This window comes from Protopterus annectens, chromosome 2.part2 (genome assembly GCF_019279795.1).
Source record: "Protopterus annectens isolate FY-2018-M chromosome 2.part2, PAN1.0, whole genome shotgun sequence".
In the NCBI taxonomy this organism is placed as follows: domain Eukaryota; kingdom Metazoa; phylum Chordata; order Ceratodontiformes; family Protopteridae; genus Protopterus; species Protopterus annectens.
In genome coordinates this window covers 117,017,158-117,029,651 of record NC_056730.1, presented here as the reverse complement: position 1 = coordinate 117,029,651, position 12,494 = coordinate 117,017,158, and positions in this window count along the sequence as shown.

The following is a 12,494-nucleotide window of genomic DNA, read 5'->3' as shown; positions in this document are numbered from 1 at the left end:
TTGTCTGCTAAAGCAGTTAGGTCTACTTTGGTATTTAGAATTTTATAGGTATGATGAAAGAACTTTTGGGATATATATAAAAGAGTGTTTCAATGTATAGATTAAAAAGGTAGGGGGACATCTTTGCCTGGTACTAGTTACACTTTTGATAGGATTTGATACACAGTAAGTTTGTTTATATGTAGAGATGTGTGAGAGTTATTGTATAGTATCTTTATCATTTTAACAAATTCACTTAGAATGTTATAGTGAGGTAATGTTTTAAATAAAAAGTTTAAGCCAACTTGGTTGGATGCTTTGCATGCATCTAATACAAGGGCTTATCTCGGGTTTCTTTCATGTTTGATGAGTTGAATCATTGAATCAAGTGTCAATGTATTATCCCATGTCTGTCTGTTACTCTTAAAGCCTGATTGTTCCAGTGATATAACTTTAGGCAAGACTTTTTTAAGTCTCTCAGCTAATAGTGATGACATAATTTTTATATCTACATTTATTAGGGAGATCGGTCTGTAATTGAGCAGATTGGATTTATCAGAGTTATTTTTAGGAATAAAGATTGTTTTTTATTTAAATATCGGTCAGTAATGCCATTTTGTCTACTATAATTAAATACGTCTAAAATAATAGTTGATATCTCATGGACAATAGTCTTATAAAAGTCCACTGTACACCCATCAGGGCCAAGGTTTACAGTAGGTTTTAATTTTTATCTCCGTGGTATCCCCGAAGTCTCAAAACAACCCACTAAACAAATGTAGTGGGTCTTCTCTGTGTGGAAGATTTTCAGTCCGTATATCTCTAGTTAATCACTGTATATTAATCAGATCAGACAAAAGTAGGAAAAGTAGTGAACATAAACTCGTCTTAAGTAAAAAAAAATAATAATAATAAATATATAATTGCACAGAATTAATATTTAAAAGTAATCCAAGCAAGGGAGGCAGTCTGTTTCCAGTCAAAAATCTTTTATTAAGTACACAGACAAGTGATTCAAGTAAAACAAAAACAGAGTAATAGTTTCCTCACAAGCTTTAAAAAAAATATATATATATACTTTTCATCAGGCAAGGAAGTGGTTTATTGTGCTGTAAAACAAAGTGTTATTGGTACACATGTTAAATTCATATCCCTTACCCCATCAGTGTGACATTCAAGCTGGTCCTGCTCTACTTAGTAGCTGTCATAATAATATAACCTTTATGTACGTTAAATAAAATTTATAATGATGTGGTACCTCTTATTTAACCAGATTATTAAGTAGATTATTAAGTCTGTGATTTTATCCAAGATAATATACTACATGGCTGGAAATATATCAACCTTAATCCATCTGGTAATCAAACAATATATATATATATATATATATATATATATATATATATATATATATATATATATATAAACACACACACACACACACACACTTTGCATGTAAAAAAATCAATACTAAAAATCATATTCTCTTTTTATAAACTATTGTTAACAACAATCGCTTTCATCCTTCTAGATTTCTTCAGGTCTGTGTACAAGAACCCTAAAAATTATCTATAAAAATATATATAATTATATAATTATTATTGTTATTACACATAATTTTGAATAAAGTGGAAAAAAGATAACCAGAAAAAGAAAAAATAGGAAGAAAAAATGTGTGATGATGGAAAGAAAATATACCCTTAAATTACAACTGATTTAAAATGGTATTTAAATCAACTGGTAGAATAAAATAAAATAAAATTATTCATGTAAACAATGTGGCAATTTTCTAAGTTCCAGTGCACTTTTAATTGAACAGTGAGCGGATTTCTGACAGATGACATGAAATCCTACACTTGAGTGATTAGTAAAAGAAGTAATTGATGACATTAATAAAAAAGAAGAAGTAAAGGTTATGATAGGTGATGTAAGTTAGGCATATGATAATATCCAATATGAAGCATTATGGAGAATTTTGCAAGAATATAATATACGTAACAAAGTATTACAAATTATTAAACCAATATATGAAAAAAGTATGTGAACTTAAGCATAAATGGTTGGACTGGGGAAGATGTGAAAACAGAGTGTGGAATAAAACAAGGTTTTCCAGTTAGCAATGTGATCATTTGATTAGTCATGAATATAGTAGTGGTGGAAATAAATAAAATGACAAGTAATGGTGGATATAAAATGATGAAGGCATACTTATACAGATGACATTGTAATAGTTGCTAAAAATAAATCATGATGGAAGAAATAAATGAAAAATTAAGTATTATATTAATGAAAATTGGTTTAAGTATAAATAAAGAGGAAAGCAAAGGTTTTAGGGTACTTACATATTATCGCAACCAGATTTTTGATGGGAATACTGGCTGGTTGAAGATCAGGCAATATGTGTGTTAATGTTTTCAAAATGTTAAATACTGTGTTTTCTTAACAGTTCTGGTTGTTTTTTGGGAGTGTTGTCACTGAAAAGTAAAAAAAAAACATACTGTGGTTGTTTCTTTATGCACTTGACTGTCAGCATGTTGGTTATTGCAAGTCTGCCCACTGGACGTTCCTTTTTTCGTGGCAGGAAAAGCGATGTCTGCTAACCTAAGAAGGGGAGTGTAAACTCTTCAGTACTTCAAATCATTGACAAAATGCATGCTAACACAAATAAGCTGGGCACATGTTTCCCACTACAAATAAACAAAACCTTGTTGCCATGACAACCATTTTTGAAAAACAGCATAGCAGCTTTTGCCTTCTCTTATACTACACTTTCTGTTATGACTAATCTGAAAGCGTACAGCTATGTACGCAATATATTTATGTACACATGGACAGGTGGTCTCAGTTTCTTACCTCTACCATCCAAACTAATGATTTCCTTTGCATGGGCTGTAAAAATAATCACAATATACTAAAGATTATTAAAATGAGTGCAGCCTTCTTAGCTGGCAGAATGTGAAGCATTACCATGCAGGACCTGAACAGCAAGTAGATATGACAAAGGTTGTACGCAAAGCAAGATTCACATTTCCGCTTTCATTTAGGTTACAAATTTGGGACAAACAAGATTATTCCCAACAGAAAACATCACATTGAACCTTACCCTTACTCTCACAATCCATTTTTTTGGGCCAACAAGTGTATTATCGCAACTGCGAAAATCTGGTTGCGATAATACGTAAGTACCGGTTTTGGTTATGAAGGGATAATAGAAGATGTAGAATATAATGAAAAGTGTACAGATATATTGGGGATAGTATTTGGTAGAAGTGAATAGAAACATGAGTAATGGGACAAGGTTATTAAAGAAATGATTGTTTTCTTGAAAACATATATAATTTCATATAGAAAGAAAACGCATTTGATAAATACTATAATATTGGGTACAATAGCTATATTGCAAACATTTATATGATACCAGTGGGGTATGAAAAAGAAATGATGATAGCAATATTTTCATTCATTTGAGGGTCAAGACTGAGCACTGTAAAGAGAGGAATTTTATATACGCAAGAAGAGCAGGGGAGCTGGGACTGATAAACCCAATTGTACATGCAACCTCTTTAAATATGTATGAAGTATTAAATGGAGTTTGGAAAGATAATAAGAATTTGTTAGAGACAATAATGTATGGTAAATACAAGCAAATTTAGGAAGGCACGGAAGTGAAGTAAGGTAGCAAAAGTGTCATTAATGAAGAATTTAAATAACTTTAAAGTAAAATTGTTTTATGTAAACAAAAAAGAATGTAATAGAAAAGAATAGAAAGGAATGGTATGTTAATATTATGAAACCTTTTTATTGTGTTGATCCATGGAAAGAGTTAGAAACAAATAAGAAAAAAAGCAATAATGATGAGAAATGCAAATTATAAAAGAAATGAAAAATTTAATGATTTTTTTGTGGAGGTTGTCCATAGGTAAATTACCAGTAAAAGCAAATATGGCATACAAAAGTAAAAAAGTTAGAGTATGTAATAAGTGTAAAGCATTTAAAACTATAGAATATGCATTTTTAAAATGTGAAAGAATTCACGGGTTGTGGAAAGAAGTATGAAAACATGATTTGGTTAAAGATTATTTGAAATGTTAAATATGGACATGATAGAATACAGTTATTATGGAACAAGATCTCAAGAAAAGGCAAAGAAAATCAACAGATTTATATTTTATGTAACATGGACAATTAGTAATGAGAGATTTAATAAGATAAATACAGTGGGAAATGGACAACTGACAAAAATATTGGAAAAATATGGTTTTGGTTGTGGGTAAAAGGGTGGGGGGGGACACTTAAAAAGAAGTTGCTGTATTGTGTGATGTTATTTATGTAAATAAAGCAAATATGTGAATATGTAGATATGTAAATAATATGAAATGTATGAATGTTTACAAATAAATAACCCTACTCTTTTCTGTAGGTGCTGCGGGATTTTTTATATCCACCTGAGCTACCATCATTTCAAGCAGATGGGGCCTCAGTTTAATGTCTCATCCAAAACTGTACTTGGCATTCATTAGGCCAGTCATTGAGTATAATGCCTAATGCTCCTTTCATTACAGACCTTTCCAAACAATTGTCACAAGTAGAATAACCATAGTGCTTCCATACTAAGAAAATCAAGGACCCAAATCATAAAAAAACTATGCAGACCATCTCAAAGCCTTGTTTCTCTTCTTGGTTTCAAACAGGTTCCTAAGAGTTGACGTCTGCCTCACATATATAGCCTCAACAGACCCTATCCTGTCAAAGCTACTGCACATTTGCAAATCCAATGACAGCATAAATACCCACTCAATGAATCTCAATCTCTTCTGCAGCATTAATAGAACACATTGGAGAGATATGTATGTATCACAGAGAATTGCACTTTTGTGGAACCGTCTTCCACTTCCCACAAAGCAAAGTACTTCTCTTACCCTAGTCAAATGGAATTTAGATGAATGGATTGGTAACCACAAATTTATTCCCAGTTTAGCACATTTGTCTTTTAATGGGTAAAGGAAACATGTAAATCCTCCAACATATCCGTATTCTGTCTGTCTCTGGGTTGTTTGTACACAAATTATAAGAGCTGAAATCCACCATGGGAGTGAGATGCTAAGCTACTTAAGATAGAGACCAATAGCCTATTATGTACCTATTAATATACCGGCCAAAAGTACAAGATATATATATATATATATATCTATCTATATATATATATATATATATATATATCTATATATATATATATATATATATATATATATATATATATATATACAGGTCTACTTCAAAGGATCAAAATTTCACAATATCGAGCCTCTGATCATCGAAGATCAGATGATTGAAGTTGTGAAATATCGAACATTAAAAAAAATATAACAAGTGAAACGTCTTCTTTCATGTTTTTTCAGGGGAGCAAGCCCCCCTGGACTCCCTATGTGGTGGGCTGCCCACACCCCTCGCTACTTAAATATAGCAACTCTGAGATCGCACTGCAGTGAAGAGAAAGATAAATTTCCAGATCCACTCTGTATGGCGATTTCCATTCACAATGTTCAATATTTCACAACTTCGATTATCTGGTCTTCACTGATCAGAGGTTTGATGTGAAATTTTGATCCTTTGAAGTAGACCCATATATATATATATATATATATATATATATATATATATATATATATATATATATATGGTTTGCTACCAAATAACCAATAGTATAATGTTCAAACGACCCTAACATTGACGCATAAGATGGACGTCATGCATATTAAGCAGATGACAACTGTAGTTGAAAATGTGTTATCAATAATAACATTGACAGATCTTTATTTTGTATTTTTCAAGTTGCTGAAGTTCCACAAACTGTACAACGACCATCCCAAACTGTTGAACACGTACAAGAACCTTAAATATGCAAACTGCGATGTGCATAAGAATAACATGGCAATCAATTACTGTGTCATTTAACTTTTGTTCAGTTCTCCTTCAAAGTGAGCAACAAATGCTGCAAATATTGCAGTACACCCAACACACTCATTGAAACATTATGCTTTTTTGCCATGAATAGCTGTGAAATCATTTAGAACTATGTAAGAATTCAAACATGTAAAAAAGGCTTGGTAGGGACATTATAACTTCTTCTTCTTCTTTTGGCTTTTCCCGGTTAGGGGTCGCCACAGCAGTTCACCTGTCTGCTCATGACTGTCAGTGGAGTTTTGCGGTGTTGAGTTGCCAGCCCGGCCCCCAACCTTCCACAGAAGGCACACACACGCTCGCACTCATGCCTAGGGCCAATTTAGAATGTCTAATCCACCTACAGCATGTCTTTGGGATGTGGGAGGAAACCAGAGCACCCGGAGGAAACCGACATGATCACAGGGAGGACATGCAGACCCCGCACAGAAGGCACCCCAGCCAAAAATTGAACTGGAGAACTTCTTGCTGTGAGGCAGCAATGCTAACCGCTGCACCACCGTGGCCGCCCCAGTAGTGGATATTATAACTGTAAGATGTAAATCGCATTCTAAAAGCTGCAATGCTTAACTACAAGTTCCACAAAACCTTTAGGAGTGAAGTCATTCCCCTTCTGAAGTAGTTTCAGATAAACCTCCTCCCTATCAACAAGATGCCTACATTTTGGCGAGGAAGGTAAACAACTCATCATTCTAGCCCTCATATCTTCAACATGGTTCTGTTCCAAGTGTATAAGATGCAGCATGTCATGTAAAAACAGTTGCTTTTTCCCAAGCAAACTCCTCAACCTCCTATGCCACCCCACAACACTATTTTGAGTGCGTGGATATCCCATTGTACATGTATGCGAGTGGTTCCAAAATGCCACTTCAAATAACGGTGGAATATGTTCTGCAGAGGCATGCCTCATGCAACTTCTTCAAGGTCTGCCTAATAAGTAGTTTTTAAAAACGCACATAATGGTGTACCATGAGCAGGCATATCACTCTCAGTAAGATGGAATGTTTGCGTAACATCGTCTGGATGCACAAACGCCAATGATGGTATTTGTTTACACAGAGAAGCAAAGTGGATATCATTACCAAATTCTACAGTTAGCCTCAGTTTTTCCACCTGATGCCAAATTATCTGACAGAAATGAAACCAGCAACCTAATGCACAGGAATCTGGTAGATTTTATTTCTCACTATTAACTGCTGCCTTTTCAAAATCACTCAAAACTATCGCAGGTTTAAAAAGCTACCCATGTTCCTGACAAAATTCCAGTAATCATTTCCAAAAATAATCATATGTTTGCTCAGATTTAGATGTTAATACACCATATAATGCTGGAAATACCTAACCAGTAATATTGTCCTGTAAATTACAATGGACAGTATAAAGCTGCTTACACTCACAGGTTTTTAAAGGGAATGTTCCACCTATCAAAATGATTTCACAGGAACATAGTGTTTGCAAGTTAGTCACAGTTGTAATAATGACAGCTGGTGGAGTACTTTCAGTATATTTACCATGGCTTATTATGAATCTACCCGTCTTAAGTGGCAACATATTAGTAGTTGGAGCCCTTCAGTATTATCTGTTCAGAGCCTTGAACCTCTCTAGATTTCCGGCAAATTCTTCGCACAGTCTGTTTCAAGGCATCTGTATTGGGTAGGCTTGTCGCTATCTCAGTTGAGGTGCTGGCCATTACCTCCGATACAATTCTCCAAGGCTCCTCCTGAGTTGTCTCAGCATGTCTCTTTATACTACACCGTACTTGCGCTTCCTCAGACTTTTCTAAATTAGGCCCATGAAAATGCCCAGTAGTTTTCAACAGCCTTTCCCCATCAGTTATAGATTCACCCACACAACACCCCTTACATTTATCCTTTGCTTTTCTAATACAGCACCAGTAGTTTCTGTTACCTCTACTTCTTCCTAAGTAGTACTGGTAGCCATCAATATTTAATAGCCTTTTCCCTTTCTGCGTTTTGTTGGTGATATAAGTGGATCCCACTATACCTGTGGTTGTATTTCTGCTGTCCGACATATTCAGTTGTTCAAACTTGTCCTAAATACAAAATACATGTAAAAGGATGCTTACTTATGTATCTATGCTTACTTATGTATCTATTACAACTATTCTTCATAATGACTGTTTAAGTTTTACTCACCAAGTTGTGCGGTAACATGTAAATCCAAGTATTCCTGGCTTGCTAATAGTAAAGCTGACCATTTAAGTTGTATACAACCTCAAGACACACACAGTTATACTGACGTCACTTTGTAAAGACAACAATGTCTGTACGAAGCTCGTAATGCCAACAGCACTTACTTTACGAGATTACTACTGTCGGATATTGTGAGTTTAATAATACAACATTCGATATTTTTATTTTAGCATAATTTAATGTTGATTATATGGCTTTCAGTTTTTTGATAGTAAACCATTAAAAAAAAATATATATATATATATATATATATATATATATATATATCTGTGTGTGTGTGTGTGTGTGTGTATGTATGCTCACACACACACACACACACACACACACACACACACACACACACACACACACGCACACACACACACACATAGACACACACACACAGAACTGGGACAATTCTAATAAGATATTTAAAGAGATATTACAGATTACATGACTGGCGAGGGGAACCTGAGTGATGTCTTATTATGAGAGAAGTGTTCATATTCCGGTTATAGAAGGAAGAAGGATGGAAAGAAGGAGATTATAAGAAGAGTGCAGGTAGGGTGTCTTCAGGTAGCTTAGGGGAGTAGGGAGGAAACAGGTAGAGGAAAGGTCTGCTGAGATGAATTAAATGTGGTGAGTTAGTGGGTCAAACAAAAAGGAGTGGCATAGGAGGCTGGAGAGGATTGTGAAGTGTGATCTAATTTGAAGGGGGTGAGGGAAGTAGTGTTAGTAAGTTTAGCAAGAACTGGCACAGGAGCAGGTCCAAGATTTTGTAAAGTATTCTTTTAGGGAACATTTAAAGGTGGGTAGGTTAGAAATAGTTCTGGTGGTTAGAGGTAAGGAGTTCCATATTTTTGCTAATGAGCAGCAGTATAGGTTTTGTCCAATGGATTTATTCAGTTTATTTATGGTGAGAAGTTGTTTGTCTTCTATCTAAGAGTTCTTTTAGGAAAATATATGTTGATTAAAGGGGTAAGGGCCAGACAGGCTAATGGTTTGTTTATGATTTTATGTATTATAAGTTGAATGTAGGTGAGGTAGAGGAGGAATTCCAGACAGCTAAAGGAATGCAGAGCTTTACAGTGATGAGTAAAGGAAAATGAACTAGCAGCAAACCTGGCAATTTTGTTGTAATAGCTTTCAAGTTTTTTTTTAATGGAGAGTTGTGGTTTTCTTGATATTGCTTTGGATGTGGAGGTCAAATTTAAGATTATCATCTATTATGACTCCTAATAGTTTGATATGTAGGACTAATTCAATTTCTGGGCCATTTGCCAAACAGATTTTGAAAGATGCTTTGTTAGATGTGTGAGTTTTTTAGGTAAAGAGGAGGAGTTCATTTTTTGGGGGAGTTGACTAGGAATTGTGCTGTTGTAAGCCAGGTTTCAATGGAGATGACAGCTTATTCAGTGATTTCTTCGAAGTAAGTTAAGGTGTTTGAAGAGCAGGTGATGGAAGAGTCATCTGCATAATTGAATCAAGATGCCTTTACAAGAAGATGAATGTAGGCTATTGATAAAAATATTGACTAGTAGAGGGACAAGAATGGACCCTTCTAGGACTCCTGGGGAAGTGGGAAGGTGTGCAGAGATGGATCCTTGTCATTTTACAGATTGCTGCCTGTTGGCAAGGTAGCTAGAGAACCAATAACCAAAATATGAAAACCTTGAGTTCATGTAGTCTCAGTTCCCAAAACCCTTAAAACACTAAAATGAGGTCTAAAATCTTCCAATGTTTTTTCCAAACAATGCATTGAGTGCCTTCGTCCATAACTATTGAACTTCATCAGAATGTAAAACATTTTACCTAACATCCTTATTTAAGGTATCACCCATAAAACTTGCTTTTTTATCATACGTTTGCTTTTTTAAGGTAGCTAGAGAACCATTGAATAGAAGGAGATGATAGACCCAGAGTGGAAAGTTGAATGAAGAGTTTACTGTGAGAGACCATGACAAAGGTTTTTAATAGATCTAAAAATACTGCAGATACAAGTTTATTAGAGTTGTGAGCTTTATTGACAGTGTCTGTAAATGATAGTAATGCGATGGAGGTGCTGTGGTCTGGCCAAAATCCATGTTGCATATTAGTGATTAGCTCATTTTGTAACAGACAGTAAACAAATTGTTGATGTATACATCTTTCAAGGATTTTAGAGAGGGGAGACAGGATGGCTATTAGATGGAAAATTGTAATCTCAGTGGAATTACCTCCTTTTTGTAAGGGAATAATATGCACCATTTTACATAAGTTAGGGCCACAGGATTCTGTTATTGATCTATTAATAAGAATGCTGATTAGGTAATGCTATTACATCTGCAGCTAGATGTAGGTATTCCAGGGAAGGTTGTCAGTTGAAGAGGAACAAGGTTTTAGTTTATGGAAAAACTTTTTTATAAGACTTATATAAACTGGTTGAAAGGTAAAGTGGGTGGAGTTGTCTATATGCATAATGGAGAGGTTGCAGTTAGGTGAGTTTTGTGAAGGAAATGTGCTAGGGTCTAAGGTAAGGAAAGTTATCTGTATGGAAGGGGGTGTGTTAGATGTGTTTGAGGTTAAGATGACTATGCATTCTATGAAGTAAGTATTGAAATAGTTAGCTGTTTGAAGAGGGAGAATGTCTGGGTATGGGCTGGGATTCTTTTTTTATGTGGGTTGATGAGAGGATATGGAAGACCAGAATTTTTAGGGTTGTTTTTATGGCTATCCTGTAGGTGAGTATAATAAGACTTTTTATTTCTATTAACGTGTTTCTTAACTTGGCTGTCTGAATAGTTGCCGATTTGTTTTTCATTTTTATTCTTTTGCCAGTTAAACTATGCTTTGTTTCATAAGGAATTTGCTGCATAGGTTGGTAAGACTCTTTTAAGTCTTTTTTAAGTTGTGGGGCTAAGGTGTTTAGAATATTTAGAAATACTAATATTCAACTGCATCATTTAAGGGGAGTATATTTAGGATGGACCAGTTAACTGCTTCCAGAGCTTCAATGAAAGACTCTTTGGAGAAATTACTTGTAGCTTTGAGCTTATGTTCCTTTATTAGTTGTGTAATACTCCCGTGGGTATAAGCTGGCAGGTAGTCGCTTAGTGTATCAGGGAGGGTAACCGAGAAGTAAAATGAGATGGATTGATAACCAGAATCCAGTCTAGGATATATTGTTGGGAGTTATTTTTGCCATATCTTGGTGTATTAATAAGTTGAGTAAATCCAAAAAGGTTCATGCTGTTGATTGCTGACTTTGCAGATAAAGACTCCCACTCAATGTTTACATCACCCAGGAGGGTAATTTCATTTGTGATTGTATCTGCTATTCAGGATGTCATGTTTTCAAGTTTTGGAATGTTCTGTCCTGGGGGATATATAGCTCAGCAATACATATGTTCATGGCTCTGTCAAGTTTTAGGAATGAGATTAGGATTTCTGGATTTCCAAAATGTTGAGATTGTGCCTGTATAGGGAGTAATTATGGCTATTCCACCTGCTTTTTTACGTGTTCTTTCAAGCCTAAAAATATTAACACTAGGGGTAGTATTTCAGCAGCTTTTATTTCAAGCTTTAGCCAAGTCTCTGTTATGGCTAGTATGTCAGGATGTCTGGGATATGTTGACTCATCCAGGCATGAAAATCTGTGATTTTGTTGTATATGCTTCTAAGGTTTAGAGTGACTAATTTTAAACCTTTATGATGCATTCTTTGGCTTGGGGGTTGATTGAGACCTGGGTTGGGATGGATGTCACCACACTGATGTATGGTGGAGAAATATGATTTATTTATTTATCATGGCATTTTTAGCAGAGATGGGTAGATGTATTGGAACTGACATTTTTTAGTATTTTGGGGTTACACCAGTGGAATGGAGTTTAATAAGCTTGAAGAGATTTTTGAGTAGCTAGTGGGAAGAGTGTTGATAGGTGAAAATGAAGTAATGGCTGAGGTGTGCTTATTTATTTTTAATACTGTGGGGATATTAGGAATGAGATGAGGATGAATAAGGTGATACAGGAGGGAAACAGCATGGTTAATGTAAAAAGCTTGCAGTATTGTGAAGTAAGGTAGTGAGAAGTAGTAGTAGGATGGAGAATAGGTAGGTTTTGATGGGGAGGGAGTAGAGTGAGATTTGAGAAGGAATTTAGAACAGAAGTGGGTAGAGATAGTATAATGAGAACAGTTTCTGATTCGATCATGCAGATAGGCACAGGATAGGAGGATGAGTAGAAGAGGCAGATTAAGTGAGGTCTAAATGTAGCTGTAGTGGGGGTGTATGGGAATTGGGGGTAGGGTAGGGGAGCCGAGTTAAGCCAGAGTGTAGCAACAGCTGAATGGAGTGGATTGGCCTACAGTGGCGTAAGTACCAGG